General features: G+C 38.8%; 1 long non-coding RNA gene across 1 annotated transcript in view; it reads right to left on the bottom strand.

Moving 5' to 3' along the window:
* The window catches only part of LOC148223040 (uncharacterized), a 97,098-nt gene that overhangs the window by 51,045 nt on the left and 18,421 nt on the right, over nucleotides 1–27,632 (bottom strand). Inside the window, exon 2 of the long non-coding RNA XR_015805187.1 lies at nucleotides 8,989–9,223. This is a non-coding gene — a long non-coding RNA (uncharacterized LOC148223040). The remainder of the gene's footprint in view (nucleotides 1–8,988; nucleotides 9,224–27,632) is intronic.

Raw genomic sequence — 27,632 nt, 5'->3', positions numbered from 1 at the left:
TATTAATCATTACAATAGCAAAACAAGAACTTTCACTGTATCACTGAGCAATTTTAGATTAGCATCAAATGCTTACAGATTTTGCTTGTCTTTGTTTTCTTCCTAAAATATTCTTTAAAAAGAAACTTAAACAGAATGTAGTTCAAACTAGTTGCATTATCCTCATTATATAAGTAATCCCTTAGAAGTGCACTTCTAACCCTTTTGGGTTGTATAATGCAAAAGTTGATGACTCCTAAAATACTTAAGGATGTTCAGCTGCAGCTGATGGAGCACAACTCTATCTCTGCACTCATATTTCAGTGCCATGGCAAAGCAAAACCATACCTGATGCAGTGGGCCATTGATATTTGAAAGCAAATCCCTTGGTTTTTAATTTATATACCCTAAGATCCCTGTTTAAAAACGTGTTTCCTTTCTCGTAAGTCACTGCATAACTCCCTGCTAATCCCCCTCATTTACATTGAGTATTAGCTTTATAGAGAATGCTACTAATTAATCCTGCATAACTGTAATTTAGTGGCAGGGCTGCACAACAGCATGAGAATTAGCGTGGCACTGGGTGCAGGGTTATCAGATCCATTTGCTGGGTTAGTCCTATTATGTTCTGTAGGACGGGCATGGCACACAACGAATTTAATTACACAGCCTTTCAATCAGCTTGCTTGTAAGCCTGGGAACTATCTTCTAGCTCTTTCACTTTGCAGAAAGCAATGCTTTTCTGAAGCCACTCTTGCATTGCACTCGACTAGCTGCTCACTCTGCTTGGATACTAATTATTGGTAGTAGCTAATGACCAATGACCTTGCCTGCAAGGTCATATTCCTAGATGACACCAGAGTTTATAAACATTCTCTCAAATTGGTAATGATCAGGAGCAAAGATTATGATTTACAGCAAACAGCCCACTTCCTGAATGAAATATAAATAAACGTATCACAACTAAAAAAAAATTATACTAATTAACAACATAGCTTAAAAAAGTAAACAAATAAAAATAAATAGAAAAATAAGCAAATATAGCCTCAGTCTCACTCACTGATGAAGTGTGATGTTCTCATACATCATTTTCCCCAAAGGGACATTATCCATTAAGCATTGTCCATTAAAAGAGCTGGATTATACTCCTGGGTCTAGCAGCGACCTACCTTAATGGATCCCTCATTTCTCTGCCTGATTCCTCTACTGCTCTTCTTTCCTGGTTTTGTTCCATTTCCTGACACTAACACCCCCACAGAAACCCATCCCATGGAGCTGACTCAGATTGGCTCAGTGCTGTCAGTGGATATAAAGAGCAATTTGAAGCAGTACCTCAAATCCACAGCAGAATGAAGCAGCCTTTGGAAGTTCTTCTTCGGGATATACAGTAATGAGTCTCCTAGTTTTGATGGCTTGGTTAAGTACTTCAAGTTCATTAAAAGATCTGTACTTAGGCCTGCTTATTTTTCTTCTTGTCTCTGTCACATAAGTAAAAGGGGATGGCATAGGAAGAGAAGCTTTTAGGCTAAAATGTTGGGATTATAGAGATATATTGCTGTATTTCATCAAGAAAGGAAAAAGTAAGCTCAAGCGAATGAAAACAGTCAGATGTGAGAAAAGCAGCACAGGACTGCAAAGTGAATGTTGGAGATTCTCCTTGTTTCATTATTTATATTTCCCCACAGTGGCAAAAAAACCACATTCCTATATTCCATATAAAATATAATGCACTTAATTGATCTAAGTAATTTCAAGGCTGCTGAATAGCAGAAGCCTCCAGAGTAGAATATTCTGACTTAATGATCACATAAAATTGCTCGAAGTGTTTTTAATGTCATTGTAATTTCTGAGTTTATTTAATAGTTGAGGGGGAGAGAGGGTAACATTAAGAGTCATCTGCATGGCTTGCATGGCTGTATATAACAAATGAGACATGCCTCTGCCACAAGAACCATTATTTTAAAATGGTTGCAGTAAAAATGCAGTTATACTGAGCGTTTGCTTTAGGCCATGACATGGTTTAATGAGAATGATATTGCATTAGGATTCAGGACACCTCAGATTTGTTTCTAAGTGTTTGACCTTTTAACAGTGAGATCTCTGTTTGATTCCACTGATTTCTTGGTGTTTCTTTCCCAACCTGAGGCATCCAGTTCATAAAAACATCATCTAAGAGCTGTACAGTTGTAATCCACTTTACACCTGCAGACTACATGGTAACGAGACTTCTGTGTATATATATATATATATATATTTAATACAGAATCATAGAACGGTCTGAGTTGGAAGCAACCTTAAGGATTATCTAGTTCCAGCCTCCTGCCATGGGCAGGGAAACCTTCCATTATCCCAGGTTGCTCAGAGCTCCATCCAACCTGGCCTTGAACACTTCCAGGGATGCACAGCCTCTCTGGGCAACCTGTGCCAGTGCTTCACCACCCTCACAGTGAATAATTTTTTCCTAACATCTGATCTAAACCTACCCTCCTTCAGCTTAAGGCCATTTCCCCTTGTCCTGTCATTACATGCTCTTGTTAAAGGTCCCTGTCCAGCTCTCTTGTAGCTCCTTTAGGTAGTGTAAGGTGCTCTAAGGTCTCCCTGAAGCCTTTTCTTCTTCAGGCTGGAAAACTCCAGCTCTGCCAGCCTGTCTTTATAGGAGAGGTGCTCCAGAATATTTCCCTCACATGCTGCAAACAGCTGCCTGTCCTCCCGAATCATCAAAACCATGGTAAACTTCAAATACTTTTATTCTCACTGGCCTAAGGCCAGACTCTCTTGCAGAAGAGGGTCAAGACATTGACAAGCCAGAAGTGCAAAGCCACTCAGGGTCTGTTTTGCAGCCCAGGTGAGTGTGATGTAGGCAGTCTGCCTGGGCACTTCTTTCAAAACAAAATGATAACTGAAGCAGCAGCATATCTGGCTGGGTAACTTTATTCTCCCCAGCCTTGTGTTTGCCTGCAGTTGAAGTTTTTTCCCCAGTCCCTACCAATGCTGTTCAGAATTATTTTGCAATATTAAAACAAGAATTAAGATTTTAAATCTAATTTCACTTTCTTTTCTACTCCTCCCCCTCTGGTCTGTTTGAAGTTATTTTAATCTCCTCTCAACCTTCCATTTTTTTTCCTATTGGACTTGTCTAATTTGCCTCATTTCTAAGTCATGATGATATCCTCAAGACACCAATTCATAACTTCCTCATGTTGAAATTGTTCATTAAAATCTAATTTTTACCACCTAATTCTGACTTTTGAGCTAATGAAATCAGAGTAATTATAAACATCCATCTTGCAACACTGCACATTGACATTTAAATAGAAAGACTCAGAATGGAAGGAAAACATCACTGGAGAACTTCTTTCCTCTATCTGCAAAAGAAATCATCTCAATCATAAATATATAGATTAAAATTCTCTCCTCTAAGTTCATCTCAATATTAACTTTATACTGCCATTAAAGTTTGTCTGAACATCAACCATAAGAGACCATATCTAATTCCACATGAGATGTGTTTGGTTTGCTCAGATCCATTATTTAACAAAGAGAACTGAAATACGCAGAAAGAAAGGTACAGCTCATGCTGTATTTGATCCAGAATTCAACAGGAGTTTTAACATCTTCCAAAAATATCAGAATATATTGATGGAAAGAATCACTCAGAATTTTAGCACTTTTTTCCTAGTCTTATTATAGTTGATGATTCCAGACTAGATTAATGACTGAATTTTACAGGCTCACACTATACTAAGACTCCCTGTGACACTAAATAGCTATCCACAATATTATAAGGTTATAAGAAGAATTTATTAATGTTTTTAATTTTTTTTCAACCTTCACTAATAGTTAGAGACACTGATGGATGATAGTGTATTGCTGCAATAGTCTGAAAAATGTAAGGATGGGGAAGGACAGTCAGACTTGCTATAGGTTAAGGTATTATCACCACAAGATGGGGTTCTGATCCTGGTTGCAATTCTGCAGTGGCAGATCCTTTAAAAAAGGTGTAGCTTGGAAAGAATGGCAGTTCTGCAGATACACCATTGTAAAATAAGCTTTGCAAAATTAGAGGTAAGACATTGTAAGGATGAACAAATAAGTATATTGTTATCAGAAAAAAAAAAATTGAAAATTATTTATGTAACGTGATCCATTTGTATAAAACTCCTGTTCCCTGCCAGTTTCTTGCCAAACTTCTTTGCAAAGTGTGGGGATGCTCACTTCTCATTGGGGCTCCAGTGAGGCAGCCAAACCTCAGATTGCCTTGTAAATGGGCCCTGCTGGGCTTCCAGGTCATGCCCACAGAGCAAAGAGTCTGGATGAGCTGAAAGCCCCAGCCCAAAGCAAAGTTCATGTCCTGACTGAAATCTGAAATTTGAGAAGCAAGGTTTGAACTCCACTGCAAATGGGAGTTGACTACAAGATGATAGTAAGTGGACAAATTTAACTTGGTTGGTTGGTTGGTTGGTTGGTTTTTCTAATCTAAGAGTTTAGATTTAGATTAAGCCTTAGATTAGACCTTATTCTAATTTTTTCAACATTATACAAAGTAATACTTTGATATTCTGTAGCCTTTCTTTTTATTATTATTTATTCTATTTTTCAAGTGAAGCAGTAGATATAGCCACTAAGGAGAGAATTCCTGGGAAGTACAATGCCAGGCTGATATTCTTCACTCAAGAGTGCCTCAGCCACAACAGGCATGGTCTCTCCCTCCATATTTTACACAACAGCTCAGAAGAGAAGTTTGTGTAGTGACAAATGTATACACAACGTACAATTACTTTGATTCATGCAATCTGCCTCTGTGATGAGATGTCTCACGGTAAATACATAATAACCACCAAGATAACTCTTTAGTTATTATGGCTAGATGATTCTAAATTAATTTTAATCAAAACTCCAGGATCGGCTGGTTTGATATCTATTGGTAAAAATCCTCCTCTTGGCAATGCAAACACAAGGGAGACTTGTTTAACACCCAACATCAGGCAAAAGAAAATATTCTTCAGGCACATTAAGTCACTGCACAGGAAATGGAGTGATGCCTTGAGGAGCTGGAACAGAGGCTACACACAGAGTTAGGGGAATAAAATGGGTATTTATTGAGAGGCCTACAAAAGCCACACCCTAGCAGTATGAGTGCTACAGTTGTGACCCCTGCCTGGATGGCTCCAAGATGGAAGCAAAGGAGGGGTTGGTCACAAAATCTCACACTTTTATAGGTTTTGGTTCATTTCCATGAACCCACCCTCCACGTTTCCACGTGGTTTGTGCTTAGGGCCTGAAGTTTGGAGAAACTGTCCTTGAGTTCTCAACTGGAATAGGATTGTTTTGTCTTCCTCACCCTAGCACATCAGAAAAGCACATCCAAGGAGAATAGGAAAACTTAAAACTAAAGGTATCAGAGGATGGTGTGATTCAACAGCAGAGACAAGAGAGTCCTGCAGGTAAGAGCAGATCCAGGGAAGTGTTCCCTGAGCATGAGCACAGGCTGATCCTCCAGAAATCTGCAGCTGCAATTTTTCACTTATGGACCTGGGTCTGCAGCTTTAGTGTAGTAGGTCTTGATGAGATAACTGGTGGGATGCTGACATTGGTTGGCACCCAGGGTTGTAGTGATTCTGGATTTATCATTCACTTGTTCTTGTGAGAACAACACAAGAATTTCATCTTGTGGCAAAAGAGAATGAACCTGACACCTCCTTCTACCCAAATATTTGTCCTATTTCAAAGCAGGGAATGTCAAGCCTCTATGGCAGCCTGCTGGCTCTGATTTTATTTGGAATAATGCATAAGGGTTACTCTGAAAGCCAACTTTCTTTTGGAAATGAGAAGGCTCTGGAAATTGCTGAAATTGAGTATTAACATGTACAGAAAAAGTCTCAAATAAAGCAGACTTACAAGATCTATCATTGACTTCTGTGCCAGTTTAATGCACTGTGCTTCAGAGGTGCTGCCACATCGCTTTTCGAAAAGATGTAAACAACAAAATGAATATTTTCAAAGCACTGAACAGGGAGAACAGTACTTACAATATTTTCAGCAAAGCTAATGAAGAGAGGATATGGAAAAATGATCCAGACCTTGGAATGTCTTTGCCTTCAATTCAGTGCTTAGTCAAGAAGATTTTGTACCAGAAAGGACCAAATCAGGGATTGCCAGGGCAGTTAAGCCAAATCAGGTCCCCACTGCAGCCTAGAGGTAAGCAAAGAGCTGCTATGATTATCTGATGTCATCCTCTGGGCACTGAGATCCACAACAAAAATGCACAGACACTGATGGTGGCTTGTCTGTCCCACTGCAAAGATGACTAAAGACAAAGACAAAGACTAAAGATGGGTTAATACTATTCTTACAGGATCAAACAGGCAGCAGAACTAAGGGGAATTGATCCTCTAGTGCACTTAGGCCTGTTTGCTTATTTTCTTTTGCATGATTATCTGAGCCACTGTCTTTTGGTCCCACATACCCATGCCAGCAGCCTGAGTGCTATTGCCAGCAATTTGTGTAAATCCTCAAGAAACCATGACAGGGTTTATTGAATTTATCCTTGCATTCCATGACCTATGCTGCAGCTCTCCATACAATACTATAAATAAGCCACCTCTGCTCACCAGGTTTTTCCCCAAGTTTAGACACCACGAGCATGAAGAGGCCATGAAGCAAAAGAACATAACTGCACTTTGTAAAAGGTCTTGGCTGGCATCATTTCACCTAAGCAGAAAGTCTGATTAGGGAGTCTGGACACCTTTGTCACCTCATGTCTTCAGTGAAGAAACACTGAAGAGCATTGATCTGAAGAGATAGTTTGATCTCAGGTGCAGCTTCTCCTGTCAAGGCTCTTTTCTCTATCTCTTGCATGACATCTGGGCACCTGACTTGAAAACCTCTTTTTTTTTTTTTTCTGTTCCCACTGGGTGTGAACTGATAGTCCATGGTTTTACATTGTTCCCACTCTAGCATATTATCCCTATTTCTCTCCCTGTAAATCCTCAAATTCTTCCTCTACTTTTAACTGATTTCCATCTCCCACTTTGTCTGTTTGCAGTATTCTTCCTTCCCTTTGATTCTTCCCTTCTTGTCCATTGCACACTCAGCAGTTCAGTTTCTTTCTCTCTGATAATGTATTTTGTATTTCAGTGGACGATCATTTAACAGTCAGTTTTGCCAAAATTGGTTTTGGGGAAAGTAAAAACTGAAATGGAACTTAGCTACTAATATTAATTTGATTAATATTGTTAACTAAAAAGAAGACATTTTGAAAATATATATAAAAATATAATTATAAATTTTGTCTTTGAACTCAACTTTTTCATCGAAGGGTGTAAACAAACAGTTTAAAAGCTAAAAATATTTTCCCTTGAAAAGAGATTTTTAAATTATTATGTCACAGTAAAAGAACGTAAGTCAAGAGAAAAGGAAAAAATCTCAGAACTATTATTTCCAAGTTTAAAAAATACCTCAGGTTTAAAATGAGTATTTTACTGTTTTTTAGGATTTGTGTTTATGTTTTTAAAAGTCTTTTGCCATTAAACTGCAAGCAATTTTTTAAATCTTTGGTCTACCACAGAAATGAAAGATCTATTACTCACAAAATTTTGTCTTCTGTTCCTCCTTTCCCTTCTATTTTTGAATTGTCAATTCTCTCTTTGTCTGGCTGCCAACGATATTATATTGTCTCTACATGATGTAGTCCAGCCTCTCACACAATAGCACTCCCTGGTCTATAAACACTAACAAATTAATGCTATATTCAGTGGAATGAAGCAGTGCTGTTGACAGAGATTGAGGGCTAGCAATAGAGAAATCATAGATGAATTTGCAATGTGAGAGCAGAAAAAGGAAGGGGATGCAATCTTAGGCTACGGTCAGAGAGACATTACATTATGGAGAAAAAAAAAAGCCAATAATTTTCCTCTGTACAGCTTGACTGTGGCTGCACCTGGACTATTATATTCATTCCAGTGCCCTAGAAGAGATATTGACAAAGGGGTTTTCAGAGAGAAGTGCTGCAGCAATTGGAGAAAGTTTAAATGAGATAAATAAGACAGCTGTGCTCCTCTGGGCAGCTTGGGACAAACAGGAGCATGGCTGGGAGCTAAGTGCAAGCTGCCAGGGTGATTGAGATGTGGACCAGGCTTCCAAGGAAGGTCAGAGCATCCCTGATCTGCAGCTAGTCTGCATCTACACCTATGGCTACAGCTACAACTGTAGGACATCCTTCCTTTTCCTCCAGGATGAAACCTTCTGGAAGTCTTTTCTCACTACAAGCTGCATTAGCAACTTGCTCCTTGTCTGTGGGCAGAATATTTCCCCTCAGAAGAGCAAAGCTCCAAATCATCTGCCAGAGGTCAGTGGTCTCTGCCCAGTTGCAAGGGCTGGACCATTGGGAACAGTTCAGGCCAGTCTTCGCCTGGGAGAGGCAAACACCACAAATGAGTGAGCTCAAAAATCTGTCCTATTTTCACTTCCCACATTCCTATCAGAACTTAAAGAACGGGCTACAACAAACAGGATTAATAATGGAATAATGCAAGACCCAGCCAAGACGAAGGTCCTGATATTCTTTGGTTGTTCAAATATGTACTGTGGAAAGCTTTGAAATATCAAGCATTTAAGCAAACATCCTGTGACAGCATTTAATATGTTTGTATCAGATTATGCAGAACATTTACTTTTCATGATACTTTGAGAAGATCTGCACTGCTCATGACCAAGCTGTAAATTGTATTTCTGTAAGCAATCTACCCCCACCAAAGACACACAGCAGGCTACTGCCCTAGCCCCAGAGTTTGTGGTTTCTGTGGCACATCTGAGGAAGTAAAGCTTTTATGCAGCCAGCTGCAAGGATCTGTGAGTTGAGGGTAGGTATAGGAGCTAAATTTCCATGTTGATCATAGGAAGAACTTGCACTTCTGGTGCAGGGAGAACAACCTCTCGGGAGAACTGCCATAAAAACAGGAATCATCATCCCCCTAAGCAGGTGGGAAAAGGACCTAGCCAAGCACTTACCAGCACTTCCTGCTTTCTGGAAGATTCCACTCTCCAGTGTCCTCAATATTGCATTTCTTAGCTCTGTTAAGGCCTTATTCTCTGCCTTAATTTCCTTTGTGGTGCACTGTGTCTCTGAAGACACACACGTGAGAAGCCAGGTGAAGCTGGAGAGGGGTGGTGCAGTGAAAGGCTGGCTCTGGAGCCACATCTCCAGGGAGAGCCCATCTGAGAGGTCAGAGCATGGTCCTGTGATCTACAAGAGCACACAAAAAGATGAAGGCATGGAGGATTTAATTGGAGGATTTAATTGGATATAACTGACCTGAAAATAGCCCCCACTCAGCTGAACGTCTTAGGTGGAGGTATGTGGTGACAGCAGAATTACTGACTTAAATGATGCAGAAAGAAAATAAATCTGCTGTCCTTTTATAGGTAAGAGAGGCATCTAGGAGATTTTATTGGGATAAACAGGAAAAATCAAAGTCTAATGTATACACCCAGGAGGTATTTGAAGCTAAGAATTAGTTTTGCAGTAAGAAGTAGAACTTGCTAACTGGCTCAACTATCATTTAGGAATCCACAGTGAAATGGCTAATTTATTATACAAATGAGACCAAGGCAGAATAAGGCATTCTGTTTAATCATAAAGATTTGGGGGTGGAAGTCTTTTATTTTTGAGCAACACTGAATATTCTATAAAGTCAAATCTTCTCACTTAAATGAAGGTATTAAAATAGAGGGAAGAAAGTGGAAGAGGTCACGCTGTTTTATCAGGATTACTTTTAAGTAGTTCGTCTCTAACTCATTGGGTTTCCATGAGGAAAAGTGTCCCAAGTTTCTCTTGAGCTAACTTAGCTGCTATATGGTGTGAGAAGTGGCTAGTTAAATGACTTAAATAAACCAAGAAAGGTCAGGATTTCTTGTCAATATTTCTGCCTTGGGGAATGTTTTCTTTTTCTCTGTCCTCAGAATGTAATATGCTCCTAATAACATTACCAATAAGCTGAATATATGCTTGATTCACCAATTGGTTCACAAGTGCATGTAATTCTTATCGTCACAGTCAGGAACAGTGTCTGCCAGGAGGGAAATCTGCAGCACATTTCAAGTGTTTATCACAATAAGTTGAAGTGTGTGCAATCCTATTTCCTTCAAGGAATTCTGTGTGTTAATCTGGTTATTGGCCAAATTTGTGAGGATTATGTTAAAACTGTAGTCCTTTAGTCAGTCAGATACCTACATCTCTCTACATACTAACCCCTCTGGTGTTTTACCTGGCCTCTGATTGCTTTCTCAACTCAGTTATGCTGTGGGAAGGATGCAAAGATGATGTGCTTCCTTGAACTTCTCAGGTCATCCTGCACTTCTTCACCAGAAATAGATGGAGGGAAAGAAATATCAGCAACCTGAGTCTGTTTCTCTCCCCATTCCAAGCAGTTTGATAGGGGAAGTTATGGAGCAGGTGAGACCAGACCGATGAACACTGCTTTGTCACTGGGAAGGCAGCCAGTGAGGTTGGCTTCAGACCTGCTTTTTCCTTTTGTTGTCAGTAAATTTCAGCATAAGCACTTTATAATGCATAATCTGGGCATGCTTTGACTTTTAAAGCCCTGGTCCAAACATTCATGAAGTGAAGACAAACTGTCCATTGAGTTCATAGGTTTGGGATTTGACTTTCATCCAAAAGTTCCTGAATTTTAGAGATGCTTCTGTAAAGAGTTCCTTGGGGAAGTGTAATTATTTTTAATCAATTTTTGGGATTCATAAAGTAAGCTGCTGTTGATTACATGATTTACACATGCTCTCCACAGACTTGGTGGGGCTTCATGCATTATTTTACAGTGATTTTTGCTTGTTATGGGAACTGCATGATAATAGTGGTTTCAATTACAAGCCTATTAGTCAGGTAATTGACAACACAAGTATACTATGAAGTTACACTCTGCTTGCTCCAATACAAGTGCTGCATTGTGGTTTTAGGCAGGCAGTGCTGATAATCAGTGAATAAATTATTACCTAATTAACTACTTCTGTCAGAATCCCAGCTTCACTCAATAAGTTGGCCAAGGGTTCGTTTGTCTCTTTGCTTTCCCCCTCTTCTTTATCATCTCCCATGATGAGAAACTGCTCATCTGCATAGGAGTCTTGCCCAGACCCTGGCAGCAAATGCATACTGTCAGCTGTATTGTCAACAATCAGATCTCTAAATCAGACCTAATCAGATCTCTCATAGCTGCAGAAGGTCACTGAGAACAAAAGAGTGACAATGCCTGAAATCCTGATCCTTGAGAGAAGCTTCTAAAGGAGTCAAGGGCTTTCAGTTCAGCCTAAACACCCTCAGAGACTTCTTGGAAGAGTTGCAAATGAGATCTCAAATGCTTTACAAGTTTTAACTCATTTTCTTAATGCATCAGAATAGTCAATAGTGATCAAATCCTGTGTAAAAGAACACACACCATTTTTAAGTGAGGAAAATATCAGGATCAGACCCAGGTGTTCCTTACATTTCCCTTGCATCATGAGAATGTACAAGTTTTAAAAAGCTTTCCTCTATGAAAGACTGAGCACATAAGAAAAGCAGGAACTGTCCTCTTAGAAAACTTTTAACCAGCCTTTTGAAAAACTACTCTATTGAGAAACTGATCTATTTATGTTATCTCTAAAACTTTCATTATTACTCAGCTGTGATAGAGTTATGGTGGAGACCAAAATAAGATTCTCATATCTCTTAATTATTCTTAAACATTTAGGCTTTCCTAGACAATTATGTAAGATAGAAGCTGAGTTTGTGTTTCTCAAAGAAATTATCACACATGCTTTTAATCAAATCTTGTCTTAGGATACTCATGACCAACTCAGAGTGCCCTTATGAGCTCCTGCTTGGAGACAAATTTCCAATCTCCTATGGTGAGACATCACAGATTCATTCTGCATTGAAATGTCTGAACTGTCTGCTGTGGAGTTGGAAACGGTGTCATGCCATTTCAGAGAATTAGCAAATCATAAGTTTTGTCTGGTTTCCACTGCTCTTGTTTTCATCACCAAAGATCACTGCAAATCTCCAACATGTAGTGTTTTCTATATCATTTCACTCAATTTTACTCCTTTAGTGTGCCCTCCAGCTTTTCCAGGGCAGGAGGTACATGAAAAATCTCCTCTTACACTAACAATTTCTCTTTAATCTCTGAATCTCTGAGTATAATCTTATTTACAATTAGCAGCTTGATCCATTTTGTTCAGAGAGATTCTAGTAAAACAAGGAAATGAAATTTGTTTCATCTTTTCCTTCAAAATACTGCTTCTCTTGTAGCACCTCAGAAGCAGAAATAAAAAGAAGCAAGGTCCTTTGATACTGCCAAGATGCAGAGAATATGGGAATGTTGTTGGGTAACAGTAAGGAAGAGAGGAGACTGCACTCCTTGTTCCTGACTGTGGGAGAGGGAATTGCATTGCCTGTTTCCTGCCCTCCAGCACCACTCTGGACTGCAGAACAGGCAGGACCTTCTCACCCAGCATCTGCTCCTCTCTAAGGGTCAAAGGACAGCTAATTAAGAGATCTGCCTGCAGAAACCAGGTGTAAATCACAGGAGTCATTTGTGATGGACAGGTGATTATCTGCATTAGCCATAATTTAGAGCTGTCTGTTTTCACTGCTCAAGGTTTCTAGGTGCCGTCATTGTTACTGACAAAGCAAAGCCCTGTGGCACTATAAAATACAAGTTTAGCTGCAGTCCCAGGTTATCCTGCTGATCCTAATCTCACCAATCTTGTAATGGCATGTGACTGACAACCAAAAATCAGCAGAATATTGGATTTCCTTCAGTTCAGTAGGCTGCCAAGAAACTTGTTTCAGCTTTTCATGATAAAAAACCAATTTCAGCTATAAAGCCCTCCTCAAGATTTTAGTCTTTCAGGGGGAATGTATGCAACACTATGTCTATAAGCATTTCTGGCTGAAAAAGTCCTTGAATGAGAGGTTCATTTTCTCAGGTATTTTGACCATTCCTAGCACACTGGAGACCTGACTGCAAATAATTTTATTCTTTTTTGTTATTTAACTTGTTTATTTATTTATTATGAATTATATTATTATATTATTTAAATTTATGTATTATTTATTTGCTTTACCTGAGTTGTTATTTAAGCTTAAATTTCAAGGTGCAAGTTCCAAGTTTATTTTTCCAAGTTTAATATTTAATTCTTAGATACTGAAATAATGTGGGCTTGTTGTTTTTTTTTTTTTTTCCTTATTTTTTTTTTTTACTTCACAAGACTAGACCCACAGCCCATTCTCGATATTTCTGTCTGGGACAAAAAGCCCTGTCACCAATGAATGAGGGAAGATGCCACTCAGTATTAAAATGATAACTATTTATCAAAAAAATAGGAGGTTCAGGCAGAAACATTTAGGAAAAGAAACCTGGTCATTTCATGTCATCTGCTTAGAATGACAATGTTACAGTTTATGTGAGAAGTGAAATTAAGATTTCAATTGCTTCTAAATTAGAAAACGCACATGCATACACACGCACAGAAATTAATAAAACCCAGAAATAGAAAGGACAACAACAATGGGATGCAGAGGGGTTTTGATTATTTCAGCATGTGGTCTAAAACGTGGCAGATTCAGCAAGATGCAGATTTGCATAATGTAATGAGACTGGAACCAAAGTATCAGGAAGACAGACCGAGTGCTAATTAACTAGACGCTGCAGTAAAAACAGCAGCATGGCAGGCTAGTGCAGGGCAGGAAAGCATTCCAGGGACAAATGGATAGCGGTGTTAATTGCATTAGGAAAAAAACAAGCCCTACTGGCTGAAATCCTCTGGAGCCATTGCTGCAAACTTTAGCACAGCGTTTGAGAAGTTCTGTGTTAGCTGGAAGTTGTTTGGAGCTGCAGATCCCTGACAATTGCTAGACTGGCAAAGACCCTGCTCAGTCATTGTCTGAATGGAGCCAGCCCAAAGCTACAGATAGAGCAGCAGCATCGAGATGGACAGCAAGAGGTAAATCCTCCATCCCCTCTGGAAATGCCTGCTGTGTGTAGCATGCTTTGTTTTTAATCTGTGTATGCAGAACACTGGAGACGCTCTGTAAAGGACTCCATGCCCTCTTTGTTTGGTCTTCTGGCAGTGTGCCATGGCTGCCAAGGAATAGTTTGTCCCTCTTCCCTAATTCTGAGGACTGAAATTCGAGGCTGGGATTACTCTCTTGTGCATAGAGCATCCCTAATCACCCAGAAAATCCTAATGGTTCCATATGCCTTTTTCTTGCCTCCAGGATTCTATAACCAGAGCTAAATTGATAAAAAGCTTTTTTAATAAAAGAATCATTAATATTTAACCGCTGGCATTAAACTTAGAAATGTATGTGTGTCTATTTTACACAAATGCCTGCAATCACCTATCAATAATTTAGGCACGTGGGTTTCTTTAGACACCTCCAGGAGTTTTACTAACCTAGTCCTGTCTTTCTTTCTTTCTGAGGACTGAGCAGGCTGTGGGTGTGTGGATAACTGTAGGAAGGAAGAGAATTCTTCAGGAACACTATGCCCCCATGTACCACACTCATGGAAAGGAAGAGGAGCAGAAGAACATGCTTCCCAAGCCTGAGGCCAGCTGCAGAAGCATCTTGTAAACTCAAGCAGCAGCAGTTTGTGACTTTAACTCTGGCTTGCTCCTCTACAGCCTGACAGCTAAAGCATGACCGTCATGATGGTGCAATCTTCTTTTCTCCAGGGAAAGCCTGCTTCTCCCTTAGCAGCCTGTCCAGAGGGAATAAAGCTCACTTAGAAGCCTCAAGGCTTTCCCATTTTCTGGGAAGAGGTCCAGTAAAACTTCCAGACACTTGCTTTTTTGCTTTCATTAGATACATGTTTCTTCAAAGAGTCCGTGAGGTAAGCAGGAAAGATTTCCAAATCCTGCTTAGCAGCTAGAAATACTGATTGTTCATTAGATGTGTTATATTGCTGCTCCAGGTACTGCCACCTGACTGCAGAATTGTCCCAGCAGTGAAAAAAACATATTTACAAATGAAACTCTGAAATCTGAAAATATGAAGTCACAGGTGATAGATGGAACAAAAACATTTTGACAATCTTCTTTGATAAAAGGAAAAAGATTAATTGCAAATAATTTGTGCAGTAGGTGAGACAGATTAGTTGAGCAGGCTAGCCAGAAGCTTTTGCTGACTGGTTGTGAATGACCATACTCCTTTGAAGATCACTTAGATGAGGACTAAAACTGGTGTTTCTCAATCAGATAAGGAAGTAAATTAATCCCAGTCTGAATATTTTAGTCAAAAGTGAAAGTGAAAAAGGATTGCTCTGTTTGATTATTAAAAAGCACCCAAAACTCAGCCCAGACGCTTACATTTCATGAGTTTCTGAGATGTGAACTCTGAAGTAGCCTTTTCTGTTCATTATCTGTGGACTGGTGAGGGAACCAGCACCATGGGAAATAAAACATATTGTCATCAACTCCCTTCTGGAATATTGTTTAGTAGAGACCCAGGTTCATCTGCAGACAGACAAATAAGGATGCTGAGATGAAAAGGCCATAAAAGGAAATCACGTTGAGATGGGAAGAGGCAGGGCAAGGGCACCTCTTTTTCTCTCCTCTTCTTTCCCTCCTTTTCAAGCTCATTAATGTTAATATACATTGAGCCATCCCAGCAGAATTAAAGCTGCTTGTTTTGTATAATGTGATCCACTGCATCCCAAGTCATTTCCCCCCAGAAAATAGGGAAGGTCAGAGGTTTCTGTATACCTGATAAAAAAATCCAGCAGCTCCATTTGCATTTGATACCAGTGAGAGGATGGACCTGACGTTTCTTCTTCTAATTTCACATCAGTATTTTCAGTCAGAAGATGTATATCCTGCCCTGTTCCCATTTCTCTTTAGTGCTGCCAAATTCCAGGTACATCTTCCTTCTGGGGACTGCCAATGACTTTTTCAGAGGTGAAAGCTGGAGTGAAGGGAGTTTCTACTCATAACAGTGCCCACCTCCTTGGAGATGGGCTCACCTAGTTAGCCAGAATGAGCTGTGTCCCTGAACTATAACAGCAGGCATGGGGGGAAAAATAAATGTTTTCTGGCAACATGGATGAATGCACATAATGCTTTTAAATTATTTTGACAGTTTCCTCTGGGTTTCTACTTCAACTTACAAGGCCTGGTAGATATCCTTCAGGCAATAAAGTATTGCCCACGGCCATACATTACCTGCAGTATTTATCATATACACTTGAATTCATCCCCACAAATCTCAGGACTAAGGCAACATTCAGTCGTGCAGGCAACACATTCAGAAAATAGAAAATAGCATGGGGCTGCCTCCTTGGGAAAAATCTCAATATATCAGCGCATAGTTATTAACTTCATTTGTTAAGGTATATGTCATGGTCACAGCCACACTGTAGGGCTTGCAGTGTTCACTGATCTCCCAAGGAAACTCAGCAAATTATTGAGTCTATATATCAGATGCTGAAACCCTACAAAAAAAATATATATTTGGATTCCATCTCCAATTATTTTTATTTTAATGTTATGCAGTGAGAAAAAAAGAACATGAAAAATATGTCAGTCAAATGACAGCTATAATTACCTCTAGAGAAATAGATTTTTGTCCTTTCTTTTGTGGGGGTGCATCTTTAACCCACTTCTCACTCCTCTATGAATTAGATTCCTTATTTCAGAAGATATATTTCAAAAATTTTTTGGAAATGTATTTACTTGTATTTATTTATTTGTTTGAAAATGTGTAACTAAATTGTTTTGATTTTTCAGGTTTTTTTTTTTAGCTCTTATTATCTGAAAGGTTTTGCTAATTATCCCTTGGTACCACCAATTCAACCAGCCTAAACCTGTAACTTGAAAAGAAATATTTTCTGGAAAAGCAATAACAAAAAATTATACATCAACACCACACATTCTCTTTCAGTCAGGTCTGATCTCATATTTGTACAAAACATGTTAGAAATCTTCCTCTCCCACTGTCCAAGTAAATTCTATATTCACATGGAAAAATCATCATTAGATTATAGAGAAAATAGATTAACACTCTAAAAAAGTAGAAATCCTAGCAGAGAATTAGCCCTTTCTCATACAAGATCATTCCAGCTTGCTCCCAGGCATTTCTCACCTAGCAAGAAATTCAAAGAAAATGCCAGTAACGTTTGATATTTTGAGATGTAGCTGACAGGAGAATTCTGGCCTGCCAGGCTGTGGTGGGTTTTAAAATATTTTTTATATTGCAATTCATTATTAAAAAAAAAAATTAAAAAATTAAAAATAAAAATGGCCGAGTGCCATCAATCAACGTTTTAGTACGATAAGAATAATTATGTTCCCAGTCCATTAAACTTGTGACATATACTCTATAAATGCTCCAGGGAATAACATGCAATATTATGATGGTAAAACCTGTGCCTGCTGAAGGGAAGAATGCCACTAAAATAAAGAGAAACATTGTAAAGAAATGGAGATTTTATGAGGTCAGGTATGGCAGGTAAGCATGATGAAATGGTAATTTATGTCCTTCGCAGTGCAGACCTTGCTGCTACAGCAGGAAATAATCTTCTGCTGTCAGTGGAGAAGAGGCAGTGTTGGAGACAGGCAGCACAACAGAGGTGGACAGACCTCTCTTGGCAATGTTCTGACCAGCCCAGGGCTCTGCACCAGAAAATTCTTAGCTGCTCTCTCCCAGGGCTCTTATCCTGCAATGACTTCCACAGGTCTGAAAATCCTTCCGAGCTCCCTGTGTGGTTACTGCGCTAGAGAGAGAGAAAAAGAGACAGCAAAGACAGCAACACGCATGGGGTTTTTTAGGGAAAAAAATATCAACTTTATTGAACGGACAGCCTGTATTTAAAGCCTGTTATGGAGAGCTAAGACAGGACAGTCCCTCATTGGATAATTGGGAAAAACATCCGTGAGACAGTACCTTAGAATGTGTCTCACAGAAAAACACCAGGTGTTAATCTTTATTGTGAATTCCATTCTGTTTTGACCAGATTCCATTTTGTTTTGACCAAATTATAATCCTGGGAGAATTTCTCCCCAGCTGAAGCTAAAACAAGCTTATCAGCCTGGGAATGAAGCTGAAAAGCTCCAGCCTGGAAGATTGTCCAGGCTGTAATTTTCCTAGCTTCCTAACAGTGTGTCCACATCCCTGCAAGCTCAGTTTCACAGTGAGAGAAGAAAAGTGGGAGAGGACAGAGCAGCAGATTCCTGGTTTGGAGCTGCTGGGAAGTGGAGCTTTGAGAAGTTCCGAGGCAGGACAAGGACAGATTCCCTGACAGCTGATGGATCCTGCACAGCCACTGATCCAGCTCTCTTCTCCATCAGCATTGTGTCTGCACCCAGCTCTGCTGGAGGATGATTTTACTTTAAATTTCCAGGCATGATGTTGTGTTGAGAACCAGTCCATATACTTCATCTATCTTCACACCCAGGCATTTCGATTTGGTAAAGCCAGGCCACCTCACACCAGTGCTCTCTAAATGAAGCCTTCAGACTCTTTCTTTCAAAATGGCATGCTCAATTCCAGAAAATGTCTCTTTTTGGGAACAGAGTATTTTCATTAATAGCAGCAGTTTTTCAGTATGGCAATGAACCAACTCCCTTCATTCTGCACTCAACTTCAGCCTTTTGCAAACACTCTGGAATAACACACAACAGGATCTAGGACATATCCGTTCGACCCACACTGCTATGGTTTCTGGACATTTTCTATCTCTGATTGCTTCTTCAGTCTAGAGAGAACTTTTCTACTTTTATACCCTTCACATCAGGGCAAAGTGAGAGGGCAGTTGCTTCCAGTGTGCAGTTAACAAGAGGAAAATAATGGAAGCTTAACTGCATTATGGAATAACAAGATTTCATCTTTCCTCCCTTCCTTCTTTTTATTAATTCTGTTGTCAACTTAATATCCATGAGACAGAAAACTTGGGCAGTTTGGAACAAGATAAGAATGGCAAGATTAAAAATAGAGCCTTAAATGCTGTTCAGTAGTTTGGGAGCATGCTTCATTATAACCTATGGAGGAATTCAAATAGCAAAGCACAGCTGCTTTGGATTCCTGTCCAGAGAAACCGCACAAACACAGCTTGCATAAAATAAATGCTTTGCATACTAAGGAAATGGCCTGCTATTTCCCATAGAAACATTCTAATCTTATTCCTCCTTTTTTTATTATAGAGCCTCAGAGTAGTCCATTCATATTTTTGTTGAAATCATTTTCATGCCTTTGACCAGTGAATGACTGTGTCCTAGCCAGGACACAGATATGAGAACATCAGCCCCACAGGTTAATGCTTCCAGACATCTACTAACTAATCCCAGAAGTTAAAAGATCAAATAGTGTCTAAAAATCTCTTGAAAAACCAATTCCCTTAATAACAGTTAGGTGTTCCTCTACCAATTTTGCTCTTTGCTATATCACCCTCAGACTTTACTGGATTGTATTAAGCCTATCTAATGTCAATCTGATATGTTTAATATTCATCTTGCTACACAGTGCTTAACAGTACACTCTGCATTGTTAAGGAGGTTGCATGAACCATAACATTTTCAAGGTGAAATGGGGCATTTAGGACATTCAGTATTATCACTTCTGATCAAAACCTGAATATTGGGGAAAATATGATTCCTCAGCAATTCAGATCTTTATATCATAGTGAAATATTCTTGACATATATTCTTCTAGGCCAAGTGTAAATTTTTATGCAAGAATTATCAGGTGATATTTTATGGGTTGTGCCACTTAGGAGACCACCAAGAATAAACTTGAAATTTGTGCTTCTATAGATCACAGACTTAACTAGCATTTATAGAGGGTGAACAATTCCTGTGGTTTGATGAAAGAAAATTGCTTAAAACTTGTGAAACACTTGACAAGGTTAAAAAAATGGGAAGTATAATATTAGTGCAAACAAACACTAATACTGTGAAACCCAGTAATGACATATCACAAATTCTGTCTCCACAACATTGAACCCCAGGGGACCTTAGCTGTTCTTTACTGTGAACACCACGTTCCTCAGCACAAACCTTAGCATCTCTATTTCAATCTCCTGTGTCAGCCAAAAAGGCAAATGTCACAACTGAAGAGTGCAAGGAATTGCTTCCACACTTTGCTGAGTTTTAATTTCACTGCAAATAAAAGCAAAACAAAATAAGGATTTAGCACTACAGAATACTAGATATGTTCCTAAAATTCTGGGATCCAGATGCAGGCAGAATTAATTTATGTAGATGAAAGCATGAAAATGAGCAAGATGTCTCTGCAGACTGTGGGATATGACACAAGCTCTCTTTAAAAAAAACTTCCCAAGATTTTCTTCCCTCTGCCTTTTTCCTCTTTCCCAGGCTTCATGTAGTACTAATTTCATCACATCTCACCACTGGTGCTGGAGATCTTCAGGAGTAGAGAACATTGGTGGATGCAGTTAGGAAGAGGTGACCAGCATAGGGTGGAATCACAAGCTGAATCAAAACCCAATATTTTCAGGGCTGCTTTGTGCTCAGACACCACCTGCTCCACTCTCAGTGGCTCTGAATCTTGTAATATTGCACATGATCCACCCTCAAGTTGAGTAACTACCAATATCTCCATTTTGGTGCTGATGAAGCAGGTCTCTTCTCTGTGGTGACAGTGACAGGACCCAAGGGAATGGCCTGAAGCTGTGTCAGGACAGGTTTAGGTTGAATATTAGAAAAAAGTTCCTCTACCCAGAGGCTGGCTGGGCACTGGAACAGGTTCCCCAGGAAAGTGGTCAGAGCACCAAGTCTACCAGAGCTCCAGAAGAATTTGGACAATGGCCTCAGGCACGTGATGTGACTCTTGGGAATGTTCTGTGCAGAATAAGGAGCTGGACTCAATGATCCTTATGGGTCCCTTCTAATCCAGCATATTCTATGATTCTGTGAATTAAAGGCTGGTCTTTTGATGAAGGAAAGAGAAAGGCACTTAATTCTTATCCTCTTGGAAAACTATCTATTAACTTTTCAAACCTGGGTAATACAGGCAGACACGAGATGTATGATACAATGCTCTGTAACAGGTAAATGGCAGAGGAGATTTAAAACATTAAATTCTAAGTTAGGCATTCAGCTCTTCTGAAGGAACAGACTGCAGCTCAATCTTTAAGAAGTCGTTGATGTGAGCAACATTTTATCACCTTCACAATACTGAAATTGAGGGTAACTCAACTGAAGATGTAAATATTTTTCTGTATCTGCCCACTCCACAAGCTCTCCTAGTAACATACATCTTTCTGTCACAATAATGAGTGCATTACTGGGGCTCCAAAAAAGACCCATCTGTAGTAATGGGGCATGACAGAGTATGACTGATGTAGCAGGACTGAAGCTGCTCCAAAATAAACTTTAGCTTTGGTGATCAGACACAACCTGAGCCATATCTGCATGCCTCGTACCTTTTCTAATCTCTCTGCTGAAATTATATTAACTGAGACAAACAAAAATTATAATGATGACTATTTACCCAAGACAACTTTTGCCATTTCCTAACATCATCCAAACAGTTCTGCCTCAGAAACAGGACCTAGCACACTCAGTACTTTCTGTACCTTGCTGGCCTTGCTCCAGCGAGTTAAACAGACCCTTTTGGTAGTGTGCAATGGTGTGTGATTTGCAAATGTAAAAGCTAGAAATAATCCACACCATACAACTGCCTAACATTACTCAGGGGTACAGTCCTCATCCCATAGAAGTACAGGGTCTCTTGCATGATGCTGTCTCTGGAATACTCTGCTCTGTTTCTGCAGAAGGATAATTAGTCCCACTTTCCTAACCAGACTGTATGATCTCCTGTGCAACTGTTAGCCTTAGATCATCTCTCATTGCCTGGAGCATACATGGCCTAATTCAGGTAAGATAAAATTATCTCAAGGGAAAAAGGACTAATGCAAAGCCTTTTAATGTCTGCTCACTTCAATGAATCTTGTGTCCTAATAACAGCAAGAGATATCCACCTGAGGGAGATCTGAAAAAGAAGTGGAGTGATCCAAATAGAAAAGGATACACTTTATAAGGGTCACCTGGAATATAGGTGTGAATATATATGTGAATATTACTGTAAGCCTTTAGGATAAAGATACGTATGTTAAAGCAGAATATCTCTGAAAACATCTCCAGGAGACTGCCAGAGGAGGGGATTCCTCTGGAATTAAATAGAATTTCATTGCAGTAAAGTGATGAAAAACCTGAAAGAACTTCAACAGCAGGTCTGGTGGTGTACCTGTAACTTCTTCTCACCCAGCCATAATCTGAGCATAGAGCATCTTAATTTACAGGGGAGATTTTTCAAAGTAGAGATTACTACTACATTTTTTAGGGCAGCAAGATTGGACAGTGTGTCAGACGCCATTTTGCAAATCTGATAGTGCAGTCTTGTCTCAGCTTAAATGTAGTCTTCACCAGCTTTTTAAGAATACTGTAGCATTTTAAAATGTACTATATCTACTTAGTAAAATGCATGAAAACCCCACAACTGTTTATTTAAACACTGTTGTATTGTTAAGGCCTGTAAACTAACATAACCACCCTGCATTGCAGATGAAGTATGAGGGCAGCAATTGATCAAGAGCATTAAAAATATGTTGATGCCTGTAGTTATCAATTTATCATATCTACCCCCTGCTCTTTTCTGTAGTGAAATGAATGATGAATCTATTCTGAATCATCAATTCCCATAAAATGTATAACTCCAAATAGGAACATGTTACAAGAATTTATAAAGAGCACAGTGGGCCTGGGTACATTATCTTGTTTGACATTGCTTATACAAGAAACCTGAAATACACAAATTGATTGATTTGCGTATTTCATCAAAGCTTGATTTCATTTATCAAGGGGACAATGCCAATTTTCATTCTTCAACAGATAAAGTCAGGTTAGAGTCAAGCTGCTGGGTCAAGTCCTGTTTACATATTGCCTTTATTATACTCCCTACTCTGTTTAGTTTTGAATGCACAGGTGTGAGACCCCTCTTTTTTATTTTTTAATGTTTTCTGAAATGTTTAGGGGAATGAGATAGTAATAATATTTAGTCTGTGTTCAGAACTTGTTCAGCTGGTGGAGGTGAAGGTTGGCAAGAGTTTTGACCTCTCTTCTGTAGTACTGAGCTTTTCACAGCCCTAGAGAAGTCTGCCTAATATGTCTGCAAGCTAAATTAAGGTGGAATTTGTGGGTTTGTGTTGCAGATAGGAGAGAGAATTCCTGTGCCATCTCCCAGTTGTGCACATAGTCTGAGATATTCAGCCCACAACAAAAATACTTCTACATCTAAATTCTATACTAAGCTTTAAAAGTTTATGTTACTTTTATTCCTGTCCCTTCTTTTGAATGATATTTGTCTCCTTCATTTGTCCTCAAATCCCTCCATTCTTTAGGACAGTAACTCTTTCTACCAGCATCCCATGAAATCCTTCCTAATTCTGAAGGATTCATGAAATCCTTCTCTGCATTGAGCCTGAGCATTTGTCAGCTCAGGAAATCCTTGCTAGAGGAAGGGACCCAGTCCTTACTCATCTCCCTGACTATCAGATAAGGGTGATGTTTTTTCTGACATCTCTCAGATGAAAACCTCATAGGGGTTATTCTCTGATCTGGCTCCCACTCACTGCACAAAGACAGGTCAGCAGTCATGTTCACCTGCAAAATAACATGTCCAGATTTCAAGTCAGGCCTCCAAGTGAGCTTTGTTTCAACACCTGTGTTTTCCACTGATTTTAATGAAACTTCAAAAGAGCTGTGCTCTTATGAATTTCGTTCCACATTCCTTTAAGTGCCTCCATAAGTGAGAACTTGCATAATTCTGAGCCTAATTTCAGGTTGATTCAAAAATGCAGTTCTGCTCTTTCAGCAGCTTTATTGTCAAAATACCTTCTTGAGCTGTGTTCTCTTGCTTTTTCATATATAATTAATTACAACAGAGGCTTATTACTTAAAGGATACAATACTCTAGTGTAAAGATGTCACATCTGTTAGATAAGGGGACAGTGAAATCAGAAACATTACCTAGGGTTGAGCTGAATGCCAATATTCAGTGGCTCTGATGTAATTAAACAGTACATTGCTCAATCTAGTCAGGAACATAGGAACAGAGAAACACTATTTAGAAGAGACTGTAATGTTATTACAGAGCCTGATTCAACAAAGCACTTGAACATGAGCTTCAGATTAAGCACACATTTAATTCTTCTTCCACTGCAAAACAAGTTAAAATGAGCATATGCACAGTTGCCTTGCAGAATATATTAAATATGCTCAGAGAAGAAACTTTCAGGGACCACTTCACTGAGACCATCTCATCATCTCAAATGTATCTATCTATACTGACAATCCTTCTGTGACTATAAAGCTTGCTATTATCTTAAAAAAAAAAAAAAAATACAAGTAAGGAGCTGAAGGACTGGATAAAAGAGACTAAGCCCACGAAATTATTTAGCCCTTTTGTACCAAAATTATTTCGGTAATATGAAGGCACCTACTACACTTGTACAATTTTCTAAGTACACTAAATTATTTTATCAAATATGGGCCAAAAATTCATACTCCTGAAAAGTGCTTTGTGATTTTTTGGGATCCCAGCCATCCTAGTAGTTGATGAATGGCAAAGCAGCTGAGTTTCCTTCTTCAAACAGATATGAAGTGAAAATTAAATTCACATCTCCTGATGCAGAGCAGGACACTATAACCCTGCATCTGACACAGCCAGGTTTACCAAGGTTATGGTAAACAAAACACTCTTAACATCTGAATTTTTGGGTCTGACTATGACCAAGGTTCACAGACTGTCAGGTGCTTAAATGTCAGTCTGAACTGGTCCAGAAAAATACACCAAGTAAAATTATAACAGATTCACTCATCACATTGACAAAGTATCTCAAACTCCATGTAAACACGTACAGTTGGCTTGTTTCATTAAAAGGAAAAGAGAATAAATCTAGAATCTTTAGGAGAAAAATATGTACCATTTGTTTAAAAATGCAGTACTTCAACTGAAGAGCCAGTATTTTTTGTCAAGAGCAGAAGAAATTTAACAAGATAAAAATAAGTCAGGGAAAGTTTCAAAAGTACACTGATAGAAAAGTGGAAATGGATAGGAAAAAAAATGGAGGTAAAATGGTGAGTTGATTAATATGATAAACTCCTAAATGAGATGAGTCTTGTTAATGAATTAATTCCAAAATTCCACTTGCTCAAATCTTGTTAAAATTCCCTTATATGAATCACTTTTCTGCAGTAGTTTAAATCAATCAAACTTTCAGAGATGAAATAGCTGAAAATTCTTAGGGATTTACTTTAAATGCATCATTACAACAGGGTACTTTCCAATTTCATTCTTAGTTCCAAGAAACCTGCCAGAGGGCAGGAAAATGCTTGTGACTTCCATTAGCCTTTGCAGCAGGACTGTCATAAATTTCCTCCCTATCCAAGGATACATCAACAGGAAGACAGACCTCTGTATGCACAGAGTAAAACTATCTGTTACACAGAAGAAAGGTGATTTGGTACCAGTTCAACATCTGTGTGCATAATTCATTATATTATATGATGTGTTTGGCATGAAGAAAGAGGGAAAGAGTTGAATAAAAATAATATGAAACTTTCTAAAAGCTAAAAGTTTTCATTTCCTAATGGGACCATCTATTCCAGGTAGATGAGTCTATATTTGATAAAACAATTGAAAAATAAATTGCATTTGCAAAAGCCAGCTTGTACAAATCCACATAGAAGAGGATTATATTCCAATGAAAATATGTGAAGCATGTAACTGCAATGACAAGAACACAATAAAGCAAAATAATATTGGGAGTAAATACAAAAAGCTTTGTGATGAAACACTGAAGAATGACCTCAATGGCTATCTCCAGGGTTACTTTCATTACATGAAGTTGATTTTAGGACTGAGAAATATTTAGTTGCAGATGATGCCTTCTAGCATTGTTAAGAACTGAGACATCAGCAAAAGGATTAAAACACAAGAATTGTATGGCTAAACAAACAGAGACACTTGATGCAGTCCTTTTAGTTATTATTATTATTACTATGAAAATACTTGTGGATCCTGTCAATTTAAGTGTTGTGATTAAATTGGTTCTGCTCAAGAAACCATAGATGAAATAAGAAGGAATTGCAAAACGTAGTTTTGTAGAAATAGAATTTATATCTGCTTGGAATTACCTCATGCCCTGTTCAGCTGAGATTTCACTGGGGAAGATTTGGTAATATGCAATGGAAATGTGTGACAAAGCTTCTTTGATTTTTCATTTCAAACTGAATTCTCGGCATATATTCCACAAATTTTAAATGTAATATCGAATGCTGAAATAACTTGTGAATTTTTTTCTTTGCATTTTTAAATCCATCCAAGCATAACACAATTTTCCTCCTTTTTCCCCAGGGTTTTCTGGTTTTAGTCTTGATTAGAAGAAAAGTAAATGTCAGTCCCTCAAAACCCTACTTCCTGACATGTTTGTAACAGTGCTGCTCAGTCCTTCCCTCTGGAAGATTAGGCAGAGGTATGGTGTGGGTGAGGATGGGTTACACGTGCACCCTGTGGGTCAACAGCAAAAACAGGAGCAGAACTCAAAAAGACAGTGGTATTTACTCAGTTTTGCCTTCAAATACATAGGGAGGGACTCCTAATCTAAATACACATTGAAAACAATGCCTTGCACTGCATCTAAATGAAAGAAAGCATCCATCTTTTGTGGAATTACGTTGATATATGTGATGCAAAGATTTTTTTATACAATAAAATAATATGTTTTACAGTATAAAAAACAATACCTGTTTTTTAGTGTGAACCCAAGTGTAAGTTTGGCTATTAAAAGCACCTGAACCCCCATTAAAATACTGAAAATATTATGTGTATTCCTGATTAAAAAAGATATAAAGCATCCAAAAATTCAGTATTCAACAACAGCCTTATAGTACTTACGGCAATTTTTTAATAGTCTTGCAATTAGAAGAAATAAACAATAAAAACACCCATACTCCCCAAAAAACCACTAAAAAGAACCCAAAATTTATTAGAATAGCTAAGAAAAAGAAAAACAAGAGTAAATTTCGGTGAGCTAAGAGATGGTCAATGGGGTGGAATGGAATACCATGTCAAGGACAAGCTCAAAATTGCTGCCAGTCCTCCTGGACACCTTAGCACCAAGAAACACCAGTCTGACTGTGCTCCTACCTGGATCCATGCCAAAAAGCCCATCAGTAAGACTGTCAGTAAGGCTGAATGCAGCTGGGAATAGCCAATAGGGCAGGAAGCTCTTTGCCCAAGACAAACTCTCCCTGTGTGCACTCGGATGCTGAAGAGTTGCTCAAGGTAACAAGGCTCCATGAAATAAGGCACAGGGTGCTTTATTCAGGCCCACCTGTCTGCTTTTCCCTAAAGCTGGTGCTGATTTGCACTGCTCTTCTAGGTATTTAGAGCATAGACAAAGAACACATCTGTCTGGGATAAAAATCCAAACAAAACAAGCAGGGGATCCTTAGAAGCAACCATAACCCCAGTTGCTTGAGCAGGAACTATTGTAATGGCAGAAAATCCTGTCCTTGCACTGTACCATGGATCAGTAAATGACCAGGGTTTTGCATTCCCTGCAGTTTAAAGAGAAAGAATC

This window comes from Sturnus vulgaris, chromosome 8, assembly GCF_052056855.1.
Source record: "Sturnus vulgaris isolate bStuVul1 chromosome 8, bStuVul1.hap1, whole genome shotgun sequence".
In the NCBI taxonomy this organism is placed as follows: Eukaryota; Metazoa; Chordata; class Aves; order Passeriformes; family Sturnidae; genus Sturnus; species Sturnus vulgaris.
The sequence above is the reverse complement of the archived record's forward strand: the minus strand, read 5'-3'. Positions and strand labels throughout refer to the sequence as shown.